The 22,596-nt window shown below is 45.0% G+C and overlaps 1 pseudogene across 1 annotated transcript; it reads right to left on the bottom strand.

The window, feature by feature from the left end:
• Positions 1–9,897: 9,897 nt before the first annotated feature.
• Positions 9,898–10,966, bottom strand: LOC308421110 (large ribosomal subunit protein uL6-like; annotated as a pseudogene). Its single transcript has 2 exons — positions 10,944–10,966; positions 9,898–10,512 (listed from the first exon to the last, which is right to left on the bottom strand). The product of its transcript is annotated as a large ribosomal subunit protein uL6-like (transcript).
• Between the last annotated feature and the right edge of the window lie 11,630 nt (positions 10,967–22,596).

Below are 22,596 nucleotides of genomic sequence, written 5' to 3'. Positions count from 1 at the left end.
TTTGAATCACCATCTCCATAGCCATCAAAGAACAGTTTTCCACTGTCAATCCACCCTGCCTATGACGCTTTATGACAACTCTGAAGGTCTAACACACTTATCTTTTTCTCTGATTTTCAAGTGTCTAGTTCTGTCTACATTTGGTTATTTCACCTCTCTTCTCCCTTAATTTCTAGGCAGGTGAACACTATACTGAGGCTTTTCTCCAGTCAAGCTGGGCATCACAGCTGAAACGTGACCCAGTTTTCCATGAAGTCTTTCTGTGGGAATGTCAATCAAATCTAAAGTTGTTGTAAGTTACAGCTGTGGTTTTCTGATCTTCACAGTGATACATTTTTATTAAAATACTTCTTAATCCTCCCCCAAAAAAACTGATTTTTTTTTTTCAGTTTTCATAGCTAAGTTGTGTTGGGAGCCGGATTCCACACAATGCCACACAATGATGTCCTTCCCCCATCCTCCCTGCATGAGAGCAAGATGTCGGGAATGACCTCCTCACCCCATTCCCCCTACATGAGAGCATGAACTTATCCCAAGGCCCTTGGTGTTTATACAAGATAAGTTACAGCTCCACCAATGGCTGTGCATTCCGGAGCTCAGCAATCAATGGTGCCCAGGTGTCCCGAGAAGATGGTTAAGCCCTAAATCTCCTAGCTAACAACTGACAGGATACCTCCATCTGTGCTCACCCTGCATCCCATCCCCTTGTATAAAAGAAAGAACCTGTGACAATTAAAACAGACCTTGACGAGTTTCTGCTTGGTCTCGCTCCTTTTTCTCGCCCATTTCTTCCCAGGGTAGGTCCCCCTCAACCCCACAAATAACTGGATCCCACGGGATGGGACAGAGTTGAGATCATTTAAGATTATGGACTTAACCTTCGGTCCAGCTGTGAACTCGGCCTGTTTAAATTTAACCTGCCTTTAAGAAAACAATGTAGTCGGACCTTACCGCGTTGGATCTCCCGGGCAGCTTTTACAACCAAAGTTTATGCATGCTTCAATCTTAAATTACATACTCTTCTGTGCCTCTGACCCAGAGTGATGCATGTGTGTAGGCGTATGTTATGGTAATCACTTGCTGGAAGCAGCCAGCAGACAGTCTAAAGCAGAGACTTTAAACAACAAATACCTTTCAAAGTTGCAAAGGTCACGTGGACATAAGCTGAGAGAGCCCGTTTGCAGGTGGTTCAGCTAGAAGTGGTGACCTAACCTGTTTAACCCTGTAACGATTTCTGTAAGACCCTTCGCTCCTTCGTGCCATGCCGTTCTGTACTATGCAATGAACAGTAAGCAAAGCCTTAATTAGGGACAGACGGAAAATACAGGGAGGGAAGAAGAGAATTCAAACTTGGGCTCCCTGTCGGTCAAAGTACTCTGAAAGTCCCAGCGTCTACATTTCGTAATGTGGTATCAACCACCATAGCTCTAACTTTCTGTAGTCACCCTGAACACTCTCTCTCTCTCTCTCTCTCTCTCTCTCTCTCTCTCTCTCTCTCTCTCTCTCTCTCTCTCTCTCTAGGACGGAAAAAGTTAGAAATCCCTGCTCACTGTGACGTCTGGCGGACTTCACTTCCTTGAGCGCCTGGGGACCGCCCTTGAGCAGTTAGTGCAGGTGATGGATGCAGCAGTCACCCTGCTATCCTCCGTGTCCTCCACTCAGCCGGGAGCAAGAATGCATGGCGGTCGATCAGCACACAGAATGAGCGAGCACGACGTTAAGTCACACGGTGGCATCACCCAGTTACAACAGTTGGGATTCTGCTTTCCTGGAGGTTCAGCATCTACTGGACCCCCAGTGAGTTAGTGGCACATGCCTGCATCCCCAGACTACTTAGTCTTGATGTTTGTCTTAATCTGTTAATCTGTGTTCGTGATGAAACACTCTGACCAAAGCAATTTACAGAGGAAAGAAAGGGATTATTTGGCTCACATGCTGCAGTCGATCATGGTGGGGAGGGGCGGGGTAGTTCAATGCAGGGGCTCGAAAGACAAATGATTCTTCTGCCTGGTTCCTCCTGGCTTGCTCATCTATCTTTCTTATGCCCAAGGCCCACCTGCCCAGGGATGGGCACTGCCCACAGTGGGCTTGGCACTCCTCAATATGTAATTATAAAAACAAAATGCCCCTTACACATGCTCACAGACCAGTCTGATGGAAGCAATGCTTCCATTTATGGTCCTTCTTCCCAGGTGTGTCAACAAGTGACTCCATGATTCTGCTGGTGGCCCTGACTGTGATGGTGAATTTCATATCCCCTCATTGAGGCCACAGCAATCAAGTCATGTGCACCATGTGTGAACCTGGTACTAGGAGGGATCAGAAGAGGGTATCGGTTCCCATCAGAACTGCTGTTTCAAACAGTTGGGAGCCACTATATAAGTATGCTGGTAACTAAACCTGGTCCTCTGCAAAAATAGCAAGTGCTTTTTAACCACTGGGCCATTACTTCAGCCTCCAGCTTATTTATGTTGTTTGGGTTTATATATATATATATATATATATATATAATTTATTTGTTTGAGACAGGGTCTTGTTTTGCAGCTCAGACTGGACTTGTAGTTGCTCTGTATTTCAGACTGGCCTTAAACTCACAACAACTCTCACACCTCAAACTCAACCTCTCAAGCCCACAGATTTTGGATTTGTCAGACCCTGAAGTCAATTTCTCAGATTCACTGACCCTCCTCTTTCTCTCAATAGCACACAGACAGACAGACAGACAGACAGACACACACACACACACACACACACACACACACACACCATTCTGTATCTTTGGAAAACTCTAATCCACAATCTCATTTCTTTTTGTTTATTAGTACCCTGCATTGGAATGCTAGTCTTACTGACTTCCTTCCTGACAGTTGGTGCCTATGTACTTGGCTCTCCAAATAGAGGGTGCTTTGAACAATCCTCTGGCATTCTGTGATAGTTCCACACACAGGTCACTGTGTGCTCTGGCTGGTAACACCAGCCAGTCACAGATCCCCCCACCCCCCCAAACTGTGTCTGCAGCTGGACAGGGCTGCCCTCAGCTTTGTACAGTACTTGTTCAGACTTCCCTCTGGGGTGGGTCCTGGAGCCTTGGATTCCTGTGACTCTCGGATGTTCAGAAGTGTTGAGAGATGGACGTGTTCTAGGAGAATCTTGGCAAGCCTGCTGTGCGGGTCTCCTTTGTATAACAATGATGTCATATGTGTGTAAAATGTGGAGCTGATTAAAACCTAAGAGCTAGATGGTTCTTAGGATTCAGCAAACACCGATTACTCTATTGGGGTGCAGGACCTTCAAAGATGTGGTCACACGATGGGAACTCAGCCAACAGCCAAGAAGAAAGAGAAAGCTAACAAATGGCTTTTGTGAGCCAGCAGATGTTTGGTGTGTTGTTTAGTTTTGTTGTTCTGGGGATGCTAGGGAATGCTCTTCCATAGAGCTGGCACCCACATTTGTAAATTAGATTTTCCCCTGGGCAACCTGTCATGTGGAGAGTGGGACTCAGAAAGACCCTCTGTGGGGTCCAAGGACAGACTGTATGCCAAGATTGTGGGATCTGAAATTAACAGACCTTTCTCTGGTCGCCCATGTGCCCACCTGGCCTCTGCACTGAGAGGAAAACACTCTTGCTGTTGGTGACCCCTATGCCCCTGGTACTGAGACTCCTTGACTTTGCTCCTTTGCTCTTGTTCCACACAGTGGCCTCCAGCAAAGCTGGCCCACTGCTCACCGTGACTCGGGTATCCGTGTGGGTTCCTTTGACTCCTCTGTTCATTGACTTGATTTTCCAAACACCTTGCAGCCTTCTCGTCTCCAGACTAAATATTTCTATAACCTCCCAACCTTTTGATCACATGCTCATGTTATTTTGAATCTTCTCTAGTTTTTCCTGAGTTTACCGAGACTAGAGGTATGAAAGCCTTTGGTCCAGATACATTCATGATGGTAACTGGTGAGCTCTAGCTAATCTTAGACTCTCAACTTCTAGAGGAAGAAAAGGGGGATTCCACCTCGATCTGCTGAGAAATCCAAAGATTGAATTGGCAAGGAAAACAATCTACCTGATTTTTTTAAGATAAAAGTTATTACTTTGTAAAGCTATTTCAAAGCAGGCAATGTTTTGCTTGTTTGTAATCCTGAGAACTCTGGAAGAATGAAGCAGGTCAGACCAGAAATAGTGGTGCATAGCTGAAATTCTAGTACATCAGGGAGAGGGAGGGAAGTAAGATGATGACTTTGAAACCAGCCTCATCTCAGTAGCAAGTTATAGCCAGGGAAACATACACACAGATATCCTATCCCAGACAAAAGAAAAAGAGTCCAAGGTAAGCTTGGCTACGTAGAAAGACCCTGGGAAAACGATTCCGAGCAAACACACATTAGAGCTTTCTTTTCTACTAGTTTATATCATTTCCAGCTCATTTCCAGACAGGGCATGAAGCTAAGATGGTAGAGTCTTTGGCTAGCAAGCCTGTGATTCCATCCCCAACACCTCAGGAAGCAAAGGCACTTCTCTGTTTTTAGAGCTCTCAGCAGCTAGAAGCAAGAGTTCAAGGTCAGCCTGGGCTACATAAGATCCTGTCTCAAAACAAACAAAAAACAAAGCAGAAATTCTAGCTAAGACTCCATCACACCAAATCTGAGAAAGTCAGTGACTCAATTGTCATATTAAAAAGAAATGATTTATATATGCGTGTATTTTAATTGTCTTAAAGGTGGGTGTTACACACATAAGATATAAATAGATGATTATGTCATGTATATTGTTTGTGTACTTTGCCATACTGTCAGAATGCTCTCCTCCTGGAGAGCAAGGTAGTGTGTGTGGTGATGAAGGTGTCATACTTGAGGCCTGGCTTCCAGCCCAAGGCCCATGTTCCCTAGCCAGGTCTATCCCCAGTGCTTCTTAGCTATACCCTCCAGTGCTCCCAGCCAGACCCTCCAGTGCTCTCAGCCAGACCCTCCAGTGCTCCCAGCCAGACACTCCAGTGCTCCCAGCCAGACCCTCCAGTGCTCCCAGCCAGACCCTCCAGTGCTCCCAGCCAGACCCTCCAGTGCTCCCAGCCAGACACTCCAGTGCTCCCAGCCAGACCCTCCAGTGCTCCCAGCCAGACCCTCCAGTGCTCCCAGCCAGACCCTCCAGTGCTCCCAGCCAGACACTCCAGTGCTCCCAGCCAGACACTCCAGTAGAGTTTCCAAACCCTTCAGCCCCTCTGCTTCCTCACTTGCTCTTTATTTTTCAAAGTGATATCTCTACTTACAATTTTTTAAGGATGGGTTTATTTTTAAACTGGACCCTCTCCAAGATCAGCAAATGTTCTTAACGGGCGAGCTATCTCTTCAGCCCCTGTTGTTATCCCTCCCTTGTAAATGTCATACATTTATATGGTATATTTTGATCATGCCCATTTGGCAATACTCTCTCCAGCTTCTCCTAGTGTCCCCACCCATGTCTCCCTATCACCCAGTGGGGCATCAACAATCTCTGTGCCAATGGCCACGCCCTCCCCCCAAAAAAGTGTCCTTCCCTCCCCAGGCCTCAGGTTCCATTAGCTCCTCTCAGAGGGGCGGGCCTTTGGGCTCCTCACGGATGGGCGGGCCTTTGGGCTCCTCTCAGAGGGGCGGGCCTTTGGGCCCTCAGTTTCCTCCCTTCTATCAGGGGAGTGATGGTAAGGAGACTACTTGGCTCTAGGGACTTTTCTGAGCATTAGATACATCAACAAACATTTAAAACCACACACTGGTAATGGCCACGTGCTCTCTGCCGCTGTTACCATCATTTGAGGACCACGCTGAGCAAGGAAGCCAAACTCAGTATCAAGTCCGTTTCTCCACGAACACTCAAGGGGCAGCTTGTTCCTAAAGTCACAATTAGAAACGAGCACGTAGAACAGAGAGATCCTGCCATTTTGAAGAAGGAGCCGACAACATAGCATCATGGTTCTCTGGGGAGTCAAGCTGCTCTCCCCAAGCTGTTCTCAGGCTGTAATAACGCAGAGAACGCAGAACTGCATTCTCCGCCCTCCTTTACCTCTGCAGTATATCTGTTTAAGGTTGAGACTTCACTCACTAGCCCGAGGGCTAAGTGGGCCAAGGTACACTCCTGTCTGCAAGCACTGTTAATAAGGGAAGCAGACTGGTGAGAAACACACACACACACACACACACACACACACACACACACACCTTTTTATTGCACACTAAGTCTCCACTTACATAATAAAAGATGTTATTTTACATTTTACTACTTTTGGAGGCACAGGCAGAGAACTGGTCTGTTGGGGGTTTTCAGCAGTGCAGACAAACTAACAACCATCCTTAAAGCGCAGGGTGGGGGTGGGGGGCATGTGGTGGGCGTGTGTTGTGCTTTGGTGCTTGTGGATTTGAGATTTGAGTGTGAGATGTCCCCACAGGCCTTTAGTACTTGTGCCCTAGCATGTGGCACTGTTATGGGGGTTGTAGAATCTCTGGACTAGGAGACATGGCTGGCATCAGTAGGTAACCAGGGGTGAGCCACTGACGCTTACAGCTTGGCCCTGTTTCCAGCCTCAGGTTTTCAATGATAAGAATGTAATTAATGCCACCCAGCCCTACACTTCAAATGCTTGGGTGGCAAATTTTATTTTATTTACTGCATTTAAATATTTTTTAAATGGACTAGATAAAGATTAAAGCTAGAGAAACAGGTGAGTCCTCCCTCCCTCCTCTGAAGTGAGTCCTAGCTCAGCTCACCTTGGTGAGTAACACTGGCCAGTCTTCACTCGGTGAATTCCTACGTGCCAGTTACCCTTGGCCCAGCAAGAGCCAGCCCCAAGAGGGCTCGCCAGTGCACATGAGCAAGGGTGGCCATCCCTCTCCTCAGTCACATAAATAGTGAGTTAGACCACCAAATAATACTATCTAATATGGAATATTTACACGTATGTCCACAACTATTATTATCTACAATCAATTCTATATTATCCATATTATTATAATTTTTCCCATTTACAGATGAAGAGCTTAGAGCCCAAGAAGGTTAGAGCCCAACATAGAAAGGTTTTGAGGTCACCTTTGTAAAATGGAGAAACTTTACAAAGTGGTTGAAACCAGCTGTGGCAGACAGACTCTGTGCCCTTAACCACAGGATTCTATTGCCCCCTAGCGGGACTCCTTGTCTCTCTCTCCAGCACTGCTCATTGGAGTGGTCAAGAAACTCCCGAATTTACCCATCCTGGATACTTTTGAAGTAAACAGCTCTCCAGGTTTCTCCCTTGCTCTTTGCCTGATTCACTGGACAGCTGGTTACTCTCTGCCTTGGTTCTACTGTTGTTTAATCTTAAACCCTTGTTCTTTTGGAAACTTTGTTTCTGAGACAGACGCTCCCAGAAAAGCATGTATCCCGGTTGCTTTCTCTGTATGTAGGCACGAGCTTATCCTATTCTGCAGGTTTTTTATGTTCTTGGTCTACTGTGACTTTAGATCAGTACAGACCTGTTGTGGGAGGTGCAGTAACAACATGCTAAATCTTAAGTACTCTGTTCTAGGTTTCTGATGGCAGATTGGCAGATATCTTGTCTTGGGACACTGAGAAAACTACAGACAACATCAGCCCTTTGTGGCCCCAGGAAATACGGGGCTTTAGTATCAGCTGCTGCCCACAACTCTTCCTTTCTTTACCCAGTCAGGAGCGGTGATTTCTGTGGCCACATGAATCTCACAAAGGGCCTAGGTTTTGGTTTGTTGTCTGCTTCCATGAGTGATCGACAGTCTGAGGGGGTGGAGCTATCCCACTGTCATCTCAAAGCAGGCAATTGCCCTTACACATCATGAAAAGAAGACGGTAAGTTTTGTGTGTGTTTGTTTATTGGTTTGTGTTTAACAGCCAGAGGGACACTCTATACAGATCACATCTGAAAATTTCCATAAAAAGGAAAGAGGCTGCCAGAACCAGTTTTACATCTATTAAATTGGTTGGGGACATCTTGCCTTAGGGACACACCTTGAGAGTAGGCAGCACATCTGCAGGTCAGGTGGATACGCAGATGTGCTCAGGCTGGACAAAGGGACCATTCCAAATGCTTGGTAGAGCAGTGGTAGCAGCTGACACTAATTATGGCATCCTGTGTGCTCTAGAGCAGATCCAGGGTAATAAGGGGAGGAAGGAGGACCTAAACCATCTTGTATTTCGGATTTGCCTCGAGCTCCCCATGTAGCTGTGAAGGGAAATTATGTCAACGTGACATACCAGGGAACAGGGACCCTCTGTTGAAGCATTGCCTCCGTCAGATTGGCAAAGGCATGTGGGGGCATTTTCTTTATTACTCATTGGTGTAGGAAGACCCAGCCCACTGTGGGCATTGCCATCGTGAGTGGGTGGGCCTGGGCTATTCTAGAAGGGTAACTGAGTGAGCCTTGGGAAGCAAGCAGTGCTCCTCCATGGTCTCTGCTTAAGTTCCTGCCTCGAACTGAAGTTCTAGTCTCCCTCAAAGATAGATTGCAACCCATGAGCCAAACAAACACCGCCCCGCCCCCCCCCCCAGTTGTTTTTTGGCTTTAGTGTTTTCTAGCAGCCACAGAAAGTAAACTGGAATAGTTTAACCCTGACCCTCTTGTCTCCACCTCTTGAGAGCTGGAATTACAGGCATGAACCACCACACCTAGTTTCTGGGAAATAAACCCCTGGGCCTCGCGATTGACAGGCAGAGATGCTAGAAAAATCAGCTACATGCTTGGTTGTCTCCATTTTCCTTAACTTTTGGGGAATTATCATAAACTACGAATATAAATCACCACCTTAACGAGTATATGTGCGCAGTTCTACAACATTACATTCATTCACAATTCTGGGCAACAACCTCCAGTGTTTCCAGATCTTCGTATTATCCCCATACTGAGACTCTTGTCCGTGTAACCTGTGCCCATCCTCCCCTCCACCCATGCCCGGCTCACCTTGATCTAGTTTCTATAGCTAAAATTTTATATGCTTCTCTCCCTTAACATGTCTTTAAGGTTCATTCATGTTGTAGCACATATCGGAATGTGTTTCTTTCAAGGCATACACACGACTTTAGGGATGTGTTTGTTGGTTGACCCTTGGTTTCTCCTTTTGTTTCTTGCTGTTACCAGCAGTGCTACAATGAACATTGTACGCAAGCAAAACCAGTTAATTCTTTTAAGCTATTACACAAGAACCTTCATGACACACTTTCTTTTTACCTGTTGGCATCCAGAGCTTGGAAATATCAGCAGGGCATGGTGCACACCTATAGTCCCAGCACTGGGGCTGACCTGGAAGATCAGAAGTTTGAGGTGATTCTCAGCTGTCTACTAAGGTTGAGGTCAGCCTGGACTATGTGAGCTTTATTTATGTATAGCCTAAAATACTTACTGACAGGCTTTGTACAGAAAACACAGTGTTGGCCTCTAGTTTAAGGGTGGGGTTAGTATTGTGACTATCCTGACAGAACCCAATCTAATGTGCTCGTTAAAGGGGCAGAGCAGGAAATCTCTGGAGAGTAATGGGAATGACATCTTGGTCTGGATTGCGTTGCAAGGAGGGTTGTAGCAAGTATGGCAGACTGGGTGCTTGGATAATAAAGGTCTGTTATTCCCGTTTTAGAAATCAGAGGGGAAGAGTGGGCGTGTCTCTGAGCACCTTTCTGTTTAGCTTGTGTACGGCCACTTTCTCTTTGTGTCTTCACAGGATCCTCGTCCTGAATCGTCTCTGTCCTGGTCTCTTCCCATAAGGAGACCAGCCATGCTGAACCAGGAGACCCTTTAAGAACCTCGTTTAACCTTAGCTGCGGTATATTTAAAAGCAGATATATTCTTTTTTTTTTTTCAATATCTAAGTCTTTTATTGTCCCCAAATTGTACTTGTGATCAGGGTCTTGTTTCTGGAGCTAGGAAACTTAGGTCTCACTTGTCAGCCTGCTGCACGGTTCCCTTCTCGGACACAGATGCCATCCTAAAGCTTTCTGATCTCCTTGTGTTTAACTGCTGTGGCTGCTGAATCAGAGCCGCCGAATTTGAAATAAGCTCAACATCATTTCCTTCAAGGATTAATTCCTCCTCTGGGTTTGAGAGACAGAACAAGCAACACCCGTCCTCATCTGAACCCTGCGGATGTGGTTTTCACCCAAGAAATTTTGGATTTGAACCAAAGACCCATTCTCCTGAATAACGACGTTGATGGGGAAGTGAGCATCCACAGACCTCATCTTGTAACGGAAGCCCAGTGTAACACCCTTGATCATGTTCTGAACATGACTGCAGATGGTTCTGACAGTAGCCAGCTCCTTTCTGTTACCCCACCATTTGTCAACAAGGAGCCTCTTCTTTTTCTTTCCAAGAAGACTCAGCTCTACATTGATGTGATTGAAGCCCCTCTGCAGAGTTCCCCTGGGGCCCTTCACAATGACTGTGCGCCCCTTCAGAGTGATGTCGACATTTTCTGGAATGTTGACCATCTGATTGCTGAGAATGGTCTTTATTCTCACTGTAGATGGGGCAAAGAGAGCAAACAGACATATTCTTAAGGACCAAGATTTAGAACATCAACATGCAAATTATAAAGAGACACAAGTGGGCCCATACTTCATGCAAGACATATCAATCCTTCAACAGCACAACACATTCCTGCCCCAAATTGGTAGTGAGGTATTGCAAGTGAGCAGATGATACGAAAATATCCTCTTGGCATCATAGATATTGACTTCCAGCAAGGCAGAGCGGCCAGCAAAGACGGCTTACTTTCTAGGGCTTCTTGACTTTGTCTCCATTAAGCAATTAATTGCAGAGTTTCCTACATCTTTCTTAAGACAACAAAGAGTGAAAAAAAAACTCCTTAGAATAATTTTAGCAGCAATTAACCTGAATTCTCCTAGAAGTGTGTCTGCACTGCTGTCCACAGCTCAGCAAGGATGGCCAGCCTACGTATCCTTCTTGCAGTTCTGTGTCCACACCTTTCCCCTGGGCTCTGGGACATCATTACCACCATCACTGCCTGTCACTGTCCCCTTACTTCACATTGGAGGGCACATTGAAGGGATCCAACCAGATACACACTGAGGTCAAGAAACAATCCCTTCCTTTCCTGGACACAGTTATGGTAAACATCACGGGTTTGTTCCTCCTCTCTGGATCAGAGGCAGAAAACATTAGTGTTTCTGACCCAATGTATGAAAATAAGAGGGGAAAAGAGAAAGACTGTAAGCTAACAGATCTCTGTACTTGGAACCCCCATGTTAGAATCAAGAAGAGACGGTAGGAGACAAGGGTACGTCTTTATCCTGAGAGAGCTTCCTTTTTTGTTTTTGTTTTGTTTTGTTTTGTTTTTGCTTGTTTGTTTGTTGTTTCAATACAGGGTTTCTCTGCTGTGTATCCCTGACAGTCCGGGAACTCACTCTGGAGACCAGGCTGGCCTCGAACTCAGAGATTCTCTAACCCGAAGCACTGGGATTAAAGGTGCGAGTCACCACGGCCCACCTTGAATGTAGAGTTTTTATATCAAGTAGTGATTATTGGGGAAGGAGGGGCCTCCACTAGACATTTTACTTATATGTGTGTTACATCCTCAGGAAAAGACTTTTTCCTCCTATGTGTCCTTTTCTTGCTTCTTCAAGGTTCATTGGGATGGTTCAAACTGCCTGTCAGCCTGACAGGATCTGGGTTAGCCTAAAACACAGATGCCTGGGCACACCTGTGAGTGAGTTTCTAGACTGGGCTACTTAAGCTGGAAAGACCCACCTGTCTTAGTAACCTTTCTCCTGCTGTGAAGAAACTTCATGGCCAAGGTGACTTAGAGAAGAGTTTACTGGGGGGCTTACCATTTTAGTGGGTTAATATTCATAACTGTCATGATGAGGAGCATGGAACAGGCAGGCATGCACCAGAACAGTGGCTGAGAGTTTACATTCTTATATGCAAGTAGGAGGCAGGGAGAGAGGTGGTGGGGCGGAAGCTATCTGGGAATGATGTGAACTTTTGAAACGTCAAAGTCCACCCTTAGTGATGTAACTACTCTAACAAGGCCACACCTCCTAATCCTTCTCAAATAGTTCCACCAACTAAAGACTGAATTGGAATATGTGAGCCTAAGGGGGCCGTTCTTATTTAAACTATCACTCCACCCTAAGAGTGTTCATATTATTCCATGGGTGAGGATCATAGACTAAATAAGAAGAAAGCAAACTAAGTTCCAGCATTCATCTCTCTCTGCTTCCCAATTATGGTACCATGTGACCAGTTGCCTTAAGCACCTGCCCCTGTAACTTTCCAACACCTCAAACTATAAGCCAAAGTACACTAGTCCTTCCTTAAGGTCTTGGAGTAGCAAATATCCAAGCAAAGTGGACAAGGGTTCCAAATGAGCAGCAGATGTCAAGTATTTTGCATATGAGCAAGGGAAGTACCTTTACATCCATGATGTTAACTGAGGTTGTCAAAACAACAGAACCAACATGGCAAGGTGGCAGCTGATTGGGCATCCATTATCTTCAAGCTGATGTCATATCTGTAGCTGAAGGCTTTAATGGTCCTGAAAGGGTCACAACTTCTCCTAAGTCTGTGCTGGCAGTGATTTCAAGTTCACTAATACAACTATGCTTCATCACCACAGTTAGAAACAAACCAGGGAGTGACGCTAGAGAGAGGCCTACTAAGAACCTAGTGTTTATCTCTCTTTTCAGCATTGCTAGTGCCCTCAAGTGTCAGCTGTGACATTCATGCACATCATGATGCAGCACAGAAAGAAGGCAGGAAAGAGTTAATTTTTGGCTATTGACTTAATACATGAAGTCCTTACATTCAAACTCATTGTAGTATTGGGTATTATACATGAAGACAAGATTTAGCCTACCAATGTTTCATTTCAAATCAATGTTTCATTTCAAATATATTCAGCTCATACATTTGAATAGTTGATCCTCAGTTGCTGGAACTATTCGGGAAGGATTGGGAGGTGTGCTTGTTGCAAGAGGTATGCCATTCCCAGTGGGCTCTCTGCTTCTTGCTTGTGGTTCTAGACATGAGTTCTCATCTGTTTCTGCTATCATGCCTACTACCATGAACTCTCTGAAGCTGTAAGCCCCAGTAAATGTTTTCTTTTATAAGTTGCCTTGGCCACGGTGTTTTAACACAGCAAGAAAAGAGAAGCAAATACAACATAGATAAAACATTCTTATTTCTTGATTACTAATTTTATTCTTTGTATTTGTTGTTTATACCAACATGTCCCAATCCCTTCTGTGTTGCTGTAACAGATCTCCACAGACTGGTTAGTTTATAATGAACAGAAATGTAGAGGGTGAAAAGTTCAAGATTAAGGGACTATCCATGAGTTCTCTCTCTCTCTCTCTCTCTGTGTGTGTGTGTGTGTGTGTGTGTGTGTGTGTGAGAGAGAGAGAGAGAGAGAGAGAGAGAGAGAGAGAGAGATCTCATGGTGAAAAGGCAAAGAGAGGATAATAAAGAAAATAAGAGAGGACACAGACCTTTCATCAAGAACCTACTCATGAGAAGTGGCATCAACCTACTCATGGTGTGAGACCTTTTATTGCCCCCTGTCCTCATCAGAACACCATCTCATAGAGGTTCCAGTTTCCAGATCGTGAACTTCAAAGGATACGTGGTCCATTTTTGGTCCATTTTTACATTTTTCTCAGACTCTACTTTTTCTCTCCAGTTTTTGTCTAGTTCTAGATCCTCCTCTCCCCATTTCTCCCTGCCCCCTCCAAACTCCAATATTCTCTCACTTCTGAATCTTCCCTGGGTAAATATGTACAGCTGTGTGTGTCAGGTACCTCTCTGCTCCTGTGATAAAATATTATGACAAAAAGCAACTTATGGGAAGAGTTTATTGGAGCATAAATGTAGGTTGACATCAAGGCAATACATGATTGGACAGTAGAGAGTGGGGCGGGGACAAAGTTTTGTAAGATGAGAGAGAGAGGAGGAAGGATGAGAATCAACATAGAAGACGAGGATGACCCATCTCTATGCGTGTGGCTCTGAGTAGCCATAGGTAGTTATGTGTACTTTCTAGGGATAAATTTCTATAGGTGGGTGGTTTATATCTTTGTCAACCGGCTGTAAGCTTATTGTATGGATGGGTTGTGGATTGAGAACTTAACATATAAATCTGTTTGATACATTATTGATTGTTGAGTCATGATTTTACCGGGCTATGGAGAATGTGAGCCAAGTTCCTGGTTGATAGGGAGACAGCTGGGAGAGGGTGGTTGGTGGACTGTGTGGTAGAGAATTGGAGTGGCTCCAGCAGAGGGAGACCACACGGACTGGTGTCAGCAGATTTATTTTTAATATTTACCATAACACATAAAGTCCCAAAGGGATAAGAGTCTGCCATGGTAAGGGAGCATGTAGCCACATCAGGTGCAGTGGCTGGAAGGGATCCTGAAAGAGCACATGTCAAACTGCAAGCAGAGAGAGCCAACAGGAAATGTCACATGGCATTCCATTCTCAAAGCTGACCTCTAATGATGTATGTAGTTCTTTAAGCAAAGTCACACTTCCTAAACCCACCTACACAGTTCTACCAACTGGAGACCAAACACTCAAATGGAGATAATGGCAGGAGGCATTTCAAACCACCACAGAAACCTCTTCGAAATGGCTGTGGACATAGTCTCAACGCATTTCTTAGAAGGCACATGTGGACATCATAATTTAAATTATGAGATGTGAGACCCATTGAGGACGTCACCTTTCCTTTTTGTACTGGAAAGTTGGGCAGATATGCCATGCATATCACGGGTTTGAGAGACCACACAATTGAACCAATGCTACATATGGAGCCAAATGACTTTATTTTTGAGAGACAACACCCGTGAAGGAATGGAATCACTTGAAAGAGAATTGTTTTACATGTTGGTATTAAAACAAATCTTCTTGTTGAGTTTTTTTGTTTGTTTGCTTGTTTGTTTGTTCATTTTGAGGCAAGATCTTGCTGTTTAGCTCAAAGTGATGGGGAACTTACCACAGCTCAGTCTGACCATGAACTTACTCCTCCTGCCTTAGTCTCCAGAGAGCTGGAAGCATAGCCACAGTGCCTGGGTGTCTTGGAATCTCTTGTTGGATGCCATGTATGCTGTGGTCACCTTTCATGGTGGCTTACCTGGTGCGATTGGGCAAGCATTTCTCTAGAGAGATTGTTGAGTACCAAAGATGTGCATCTTCAGATTCATTGGATAATATCAAAATTATTTCCCAAACAACTAAAACATCTATATTGATTTAAACAGCTTACTTTTGTTAGTGTGTGTGTGTGTGTGTGTGTGTGTGTGTGTGTGTGTGTAAATGTGGGTTCAGTGCCTACGGAGGCCAGAAAAGGACATCAGATTCCCTGAAGGTGAAGTGACAGGTAGTTGTGACTTATCTAATGAGATAACACAACCTGGAGTCACTACAAGAATGCTAGTGGTGATTAAAAATGTCCCCCATAGGCTTGTAGATTTGAATGCTTGGTCACTGGGGCGTGGCAGTATTTAAAAGGATTAGGAGGTATGGCCTTGTGAGAGTGGGTGTGGCCTCATCAGAGGAAGTGTGCCGCTGGAGGTGGGCTTTGAGGTTTCAGGGGCCCAAGCCAGGTTTCAAGGATCCTGCCTTGAAGATCCATATAGAGAACTTTCAGCTACTTCTCCAGCACCATGCTTCCTTCCATGAAGATAATGGACTACCATCTGGAGCAGTAAGCAAACTCCGGCCACGGTGTCTCTTCACAACAATAGAACACTGACTAATCCAAGCAGTAAGAGCCCTCAACCGCTGATCCATCTCTCTAGCCCTAGGCCAGACTACCATTTTTATACTTCCACAGTCAGCGAGTGATACTTTCTGTGTTTTCTGTCTTTCATCAGCACTTGGCATCATCAGATTTTTAAAGTTTATGCCCATCTGGTGGGTGCAAAATGTTCTCCTTTGAAAATTAAATTTGCATTTTTCCAAGTTACTTATGAGGTCGAGCGTTGCCTCATACCTTAACACTCGCTTGTTTGCCTTTCCTCTAAGGGGAAGGCCTCCTGTGCCGGTGGCCTTTTCTACTTTCTGTGCCTTTCTCTCACTCACTTGTACACATCATTCAGAGTCTCCCGTTTGTGTTTTGGATAGTCTTTTATAAAACCATTCTTAAAAGTTATCCTGTGTGTACGTGTGTGTGTGTGTGTGTGTGTGTGTGTGTGTGTGTGTGTGTGTGTGCTGTCTAAGTGCAACAGAGTGAGTGAGTCACAGTGCATTTTAATGAAGGTCAAAGGCCAACTTGTGGGAGTTTTTTCCTTCCACCAAATGGGTCCAAGATTCAACTTCAGTTTGTTAGTTTTGGTGGTAGATGCCTTCACCTGCTGATCAATCTAGGTAACCCCTACCTACCCTTTTGTCTTTCTGTTGTTTTTTATTGTTTACTTTTTTGTTTTTTGTTTTGTTTTAAAGATTTATTTAATTATTCTATATAAGTATATTGTAGCTGTCTTCACACATACCAGAAGAGGGCATCAGATCTGTAATGGTACAGATGAATGTGAGCCACCATGTGGTTGCCAGGATCTGAACTCAGGACCTCTGGAAGAGCAGCCAATGTTCTTAAATACTGAGCCATCTCTCCAGCTTTGTTTTTTGAGACAGGACCTTACTGTGTAGCTCTTGCTGACAAGGAAAGTTTCAACGTAGGCCAGATTGGCTATGAACTCACAGAGATCTGCCTGCCTTTGCCCCTTGAGTTGCAAGACTAAAGGCATGTGCTCTGTCTGTGCTTTTAGCAGTGACTTTTAGAGTTTTGAAAATGATTAGTGTGGCGTGTGATGTTTACATATTGGAGAGATGTAGTTGTTCACTAAGGTCACATAAATGTCACAGATGTATTTGCCTACAGTTCCTTGAAAACATTTTTGTAAATGTTCCCTTCACAGGTAGATAGTTCATCCACATAAGGCCTGTTTGCACAAGTCAAGGAAGACGTGTATCTAATGATGTTTATGTGCGAGCACACTTGCTTAGGCTCTTGACCCTTCTGGAACATCTTGGGTTTGGGCTTCCTTCTGACCCTTTGCTTCTTTTTGGCTTCTGTTAATGGCATTTCACTCTTTGTACCTCTGGGGTGACAGAGTTCCCTCAGAGCTGAGCTAAATGATGTTATGTTTCAAGTTTAAGTTACTGTGCTTAACAGAGCTTTAAAACAAAAATGCCTCTAACTTGTAAGCCCCACTTGTCCGAGGACAGATAATTTCTTGGAATTCTAGGGGCCATTGTTTATATAAGACAACAGGCCACATGTTTTCACTTCTGGAAACGAGGTTGGTTGCTTCAAACTTTGCAGGATGTCTTTGCTCTCATACAGGCAGGAGGTGTGTAAGTATATCAAGAGATATGCTTGCCCCAACTGGATGAAGGCAGGAAGTAGCCTTGTGGGTGTTGTAAGCCCCTGACTAACATAATCTATAGCCATTCTTTGGTAATCTGGGGGATCAGCCTGGCCAGCGCCCATTGTCCTGGTCAGTATTTAATAAAGCTGGCTTCAAATTTGGCTCAAGAACTGTAGTAGTGGTCTTTGCTTGCCTGGTGGGATTAACAGAACCCTTCTATTTTCTTTCATATCAGATGCCCACAGTATTGGCTCTCTAGATTATCCCTCAGTTGGGAAAATGGCTCCACGTGACACCTACATGCTATACTTTCCGCATACAGTATTTTACCTTCTTGTTCCTGTCAACCCACAGCCCACTCTTTCCCATCTCTCAGGCCTCTGATCAAGTGCACCTCCTGTACAAGTTCTCCTCTAATGGCATCAGGTAAACAGCACCAAACCCTTTCTGCCATTAACCATGATAATCTGAATAGGTATGGCTCAATAGACTCGTGTGTGTGTGTGTGTGTGTGTGTGTGTGTGTGTGCATGTGTGAATGTTTGGCCCACAGAGAGTGTACTATTAGAAGGTGTGGCCTTGTTGGAGGAAGTGTGTGACTGTGGGGGCAGGCTTTGAGGTCTTCTATGCTCAAGCTCCACCCAGTGTGGACTTTAGTCTCCTCCTTGCTGCCTGCAGAACAAGATGAAGAAACCTCAGCTCCTTTTCCACTACTGTGTCTGCCTGCATGATGCCAAGCTCCCCACCATGATGATAGTGGACTGAGTCTCTAAAACTGTAAGCCAGCCCCAGTTAAATGTTTTCTCTTATAAAGTTGCCTTGGTCATAGTTTCTCTTCACAGCAACAAAACCATGATTAAGACATTAACTCCTCTTCATTTTACATCAACGTTTCAAATTTTACCTCCTGTCCTTCTATTAGAAATCTAGGGGGCTGGACAGATGGCTCAGGGTGAAGAGCACTGACTGCTTGCTCATTAGAGGACTCAAGTTCAATTCCCAGCACCTGCATGGATGCTCACAACTCCCTCTAACTCCAGTTCTGGGAACACAGCCTATGCATGCATGAGTACACACACACACACACACACACACACACACAAACACACACCCTAAATATTTTTAAAACTCATCTTTAAGAAAAAACATACTATCTTCCAAATACTGGAATACATCTGTATGAACTTTGAATTGCCTGCTGATGAGAATAAATGTCTAAGAGCAGTACCTGCCATACTACAAACATATTACAAACATCAATCAATGTTTATAATAGAGCAGTGATACACATTAGTACAATGTTTCATAGCTCATGGGGGCTTTTCTAGTTATATTCTTTTTTAGCACCAATTTAATCTGCAGGGGGATTAACCTTTCCTCTGTGAATATCAGAGAAATAATGTCACCTCCAGGGGCCTCTGGGAAATTGTGACTCAGGTCCCTGAAGTTATTCTCAGTTCTATGCATTATTACATATGTGACGGCCATCTGGGGAGAAGAAATTATAATGTCTCCTAGAGAATTTTCTGCTCCATCATTATCTGTCAATCAAAATTCTACATAAAAAGGAATGCAGAAAGGTAAAGCGACAGTATTTCAGATTAATGCATGAGCAATAGGCATGTGACTATTAGACTCTCAGGACATCCCAGGCTAAAGAGAAAAGCAATTTGCAGTTGTTTTCCCATAAAAATGCATGCTCTTGGGGACATGTTGATCTTGATGTTCTTGGGGATACATTGATTTTGAAGACTCCACAGACATTTCTGCTTGAAGCAAAATACTACACGGCATTCCTCAGAGCTGTCAGCATGTGCTGGAAGAATCACAGCTGTCACACACACACACACACACACACACACACACACACACACACTAGGTGGAAGAAAGCACACATCTGCTACGTGTGAGCTGCCCGAGGAACCCATTCACTCATGAAGTCTTCTGAGGGCGTTTGAGCCGACTGACTGCATGAGAATTTAGTCACCGCCTTCTTCACTATGACTCACTTCCCTACGTGTCTCCCTGAGGACGTGAGACAAAAGCCTGAGAGGTATGAAGGAGATTTTTGTGGCCCTCTGGGAGGCGGCTAATTTGGAGAGTTCTGGTGTTGTGCTTAGGTTCTTCTGAGTGCTGATAGTTCTCAGTCTCAAAGCGCACACTGAAGAAATGGTAGGAGAGGGCCAAGATACTTCCCAAGGTGTGGTGAAGCAGGGAGCCTGTCACAGGCTGCAGGTGTGAATTTGCTCCAGTTTGTGAACAACAATGACATCTATCTCCCTTGGGGAATTTTTAATTTATTTTTATTATTATTTTATTATTATTATTATTATTATTATTATTATTATTATTTACTGTACACCCATTGCTCTCATTTTCAGTTCCATGAGGTAGTCAGTGTGTGACCATCATCTGAAGAGGTTGAACTGTACCAACTGTACCTCTGGAGGTAACCCCTTACACACACTGGCAGTGCTTGCTATTTTTCTTACAGCGGTCCCCCGTCAACAGTGAGATCCCTGCTGGATTGGGGTTGGGGGAGGGGAATCTGGTCCCATGGAGGAAAACAGTAGCAGCAGCGTGAGATAAATACGAGAGACACAGTTGTACCTGGTGTGCTAGGGACTTAGAGTTCAGACACGGGTCCCCTACAGTGTGACGAGCAACATCATTAGACTCTAAGCAGTATGGCGTGGGACAGGGGGTGGGGGTGGGCTGCTGGGTCTGGCACGGGTTTTTGAGACCTCAAAACCTACAACAGTGACACTTTCTTTAGCAAGGCCACACCTACTCCAACCAGACCACACCCCCTACTCCTTGAAATCTTTTTTCAAACAGTTCTACTCCCTGATGATAAGTCCCCCATGGGGCCATTCTCATTCAAACAGCTTTTCCTTGAAGTGTCTGACATAAGGGAAAAGATTTGTTTTGGATCATGGATTTAGGGGGCTTAGTAGGCAATACTTAATACCACACACTAGGGCAGAGTATCATGGCATCAGACATTTGACAGGGAACAGATCAAGAAGGAGTCAGGGACAAAACACCCCTGTGGTGTTTGAAGAGAAGTTTGTGTACTTCCTCCCAAGTTGGTGGAACTGTTTGGGAATGATTAAGAGTTGTGCCTTGTTTGAGGAGGTGTGGCCTTGTTTGAGGAGGTGCGGCCTTGTTGGAGGAAGTGTGGCCTTGTTGGAGGAGGTGTGGCCTTGTTGGAGGAGGTGTGGCCTTGTTTGAGGAGGTGTGGCCTTGTTGGAGGAGGTGTGGCCTTGTTTGAGGAGGTGTGGCCTTGCTTGAGGAGGTGTGGCATTGTTTGAGGAGGTGCGGTCTTATTGGAGGAGGTGTGGCAATGGGGGGATGGGCTTTGAGGCTTTGATTGGACTCCATTCCCAGCTAGCTCTTCTCTCTTTCTCCCACTTACGACCAGATGTGAGTTCTCAGCTACTGCTGCAATGCCGTAATGTGCCTGCCTGTTGCCATGCTCCTTCCCATGATGGCCGTGGACTCTACTCTGGAACTGTGAGCCCTACATTAAATGCTTGCTTGCTTCTTCCTTTCTTTCTTTCTTCCCTTGGTTCTTTGTTTTGTGTGTTTTCTTCCCACTCAGGGTTTCTCTGTATAACCCTGGCTGTCCTGGAACTCACTCTATAGACCAAGTTGGCTTCAAATTCAGAGATTCACCACCCGCCTCTGCCTCCAAAGCGCTGGAATTAAAGTGTGTACCACCACCATCCAACATAAATTCTTTCTTCTTTAACTTACCTGCATTATGGTACTTGGTCATGTCATTTAAAAGTAACCAGAGCACTGCTCCCCCAAACCCCCACACACATACAAGGGTCTGCCCCCTATTGACCTACTTCCTTTTACCAAGTCCATGAATTTCCCACAGTAGTATCACTAAGTTGACCAAGTATAATACATGAGATGGTGAGGGCTAGTTCATATTCAGATTATGACAGGAATCAAGGGGCTTTGCTCTACCTTGTCATTCAAGGACCTGGGCTTCTATTATCTGGTGGTTTTTCTAGCCTCTAGACAGACAGTGATATTTTATGAATTCAAAATGGCTCCCACAGGCTCACAGTTAGAGTGCCGATTCCCTGAGTGATGGTATTGTTTGGAAGACTGTGGAAGTAAGGATCTGGGACCTAAGTGACAATAGTTTTTGAAGGTTATAGCCCAGTTCCCAGTCTGGCCTCATGTCCCCCCCCCCACCCCCCCATCCACAGACCCTACCATGTTGTCCCCACTATGAACCCATGAACTGAAATAAGTCCCCCAACAATTTCTGTTGGGAAGTTTGATCACAGCAACATAAGATCAACTACAAAGGGGTCCCAGTATCATTGGAGGGTTTGGTATATCCAACCAGCAGATGAGGGAAAAGAAGCATCAGGTCTAGAGTCAAACACAGCCCTTCTCCTTCTCCATTGGCCAAAATGTGAACCCACCTCATGCAGAAAGAGGCCGAGGAAGTGCAGTCTGGTGGCAGTGGGTGTGACAATGTGTGTAGGTTGGCTACTATCTGGCCAGCAAGTCCCAGGGATCAATCATGTGAAAATTAGAGGTGCATGCACACACGCCAACTTTTTTCGGAGAGGAGGTGTTTGTCGAGGTATCAAACTAATCTGTTCTATCTATACTTCCCGGCAGGTCCGAGTGTTTCTCACTACCACCTCAATGTTTCAGATTCTTGAATAAAACACACACACACACAGAGCCTTCTCTTTTACTATGCCTTAAACAGAACAATGGCTGGGCCACTCCCAAGTTTCCTCATTGCTGACACCTCTCTTCCTATACTCCTGAATTATTACTTTCTAAAATCTACATTCCATCTCTGCTGCCCCCGACCCAGTTGGGGAAGGGCCCCTTGGGGCTGCTCTTCCCTGACTCTTACATGATTGTTACGCTGTCTTCTGCAGTTCTCCAACTTGATTTTCCTACTTTCACGGCAAGGCTGAAACTTGCTTCTTCCTGTGGTCCCTTGCCCAGGGACCCTAAAGCGCCACCTCAGCCTCTTTGCTCAACTATTGGATGCAGGCATCTTTATTCACCAATCAAAGTCAACTGGGGGCAGGGATCCTCAGGGTCCTCCAGGCAGACGTGCAGGTTTCCATGTAATTTGGGGGGCCAAATAAACACAAATAACATTAGAACCAATCTATAATAGGTGTTAATTTGGGATTTTTGATATGGGGTTTCCCTGTGTGGCTCTGGCTGTCTTAGAACTCACGGTGTAGAAC

The sequence above is a fragment of the Micromys minutus genome (assembly GCF_963924665.1).
Source record: "Micromys minutus genome assembly, chromosome: 5".
NCBI classification, from domain to species: domain Eukaryota; kingdom Metazoa; phylum Chordata; class Mammalia; order Rodentia; family Muridae; genus Micromys; species Micromys minutus.
This window is presented reverse-complemented; position numbering and strand designations above follow the sequence as displayed.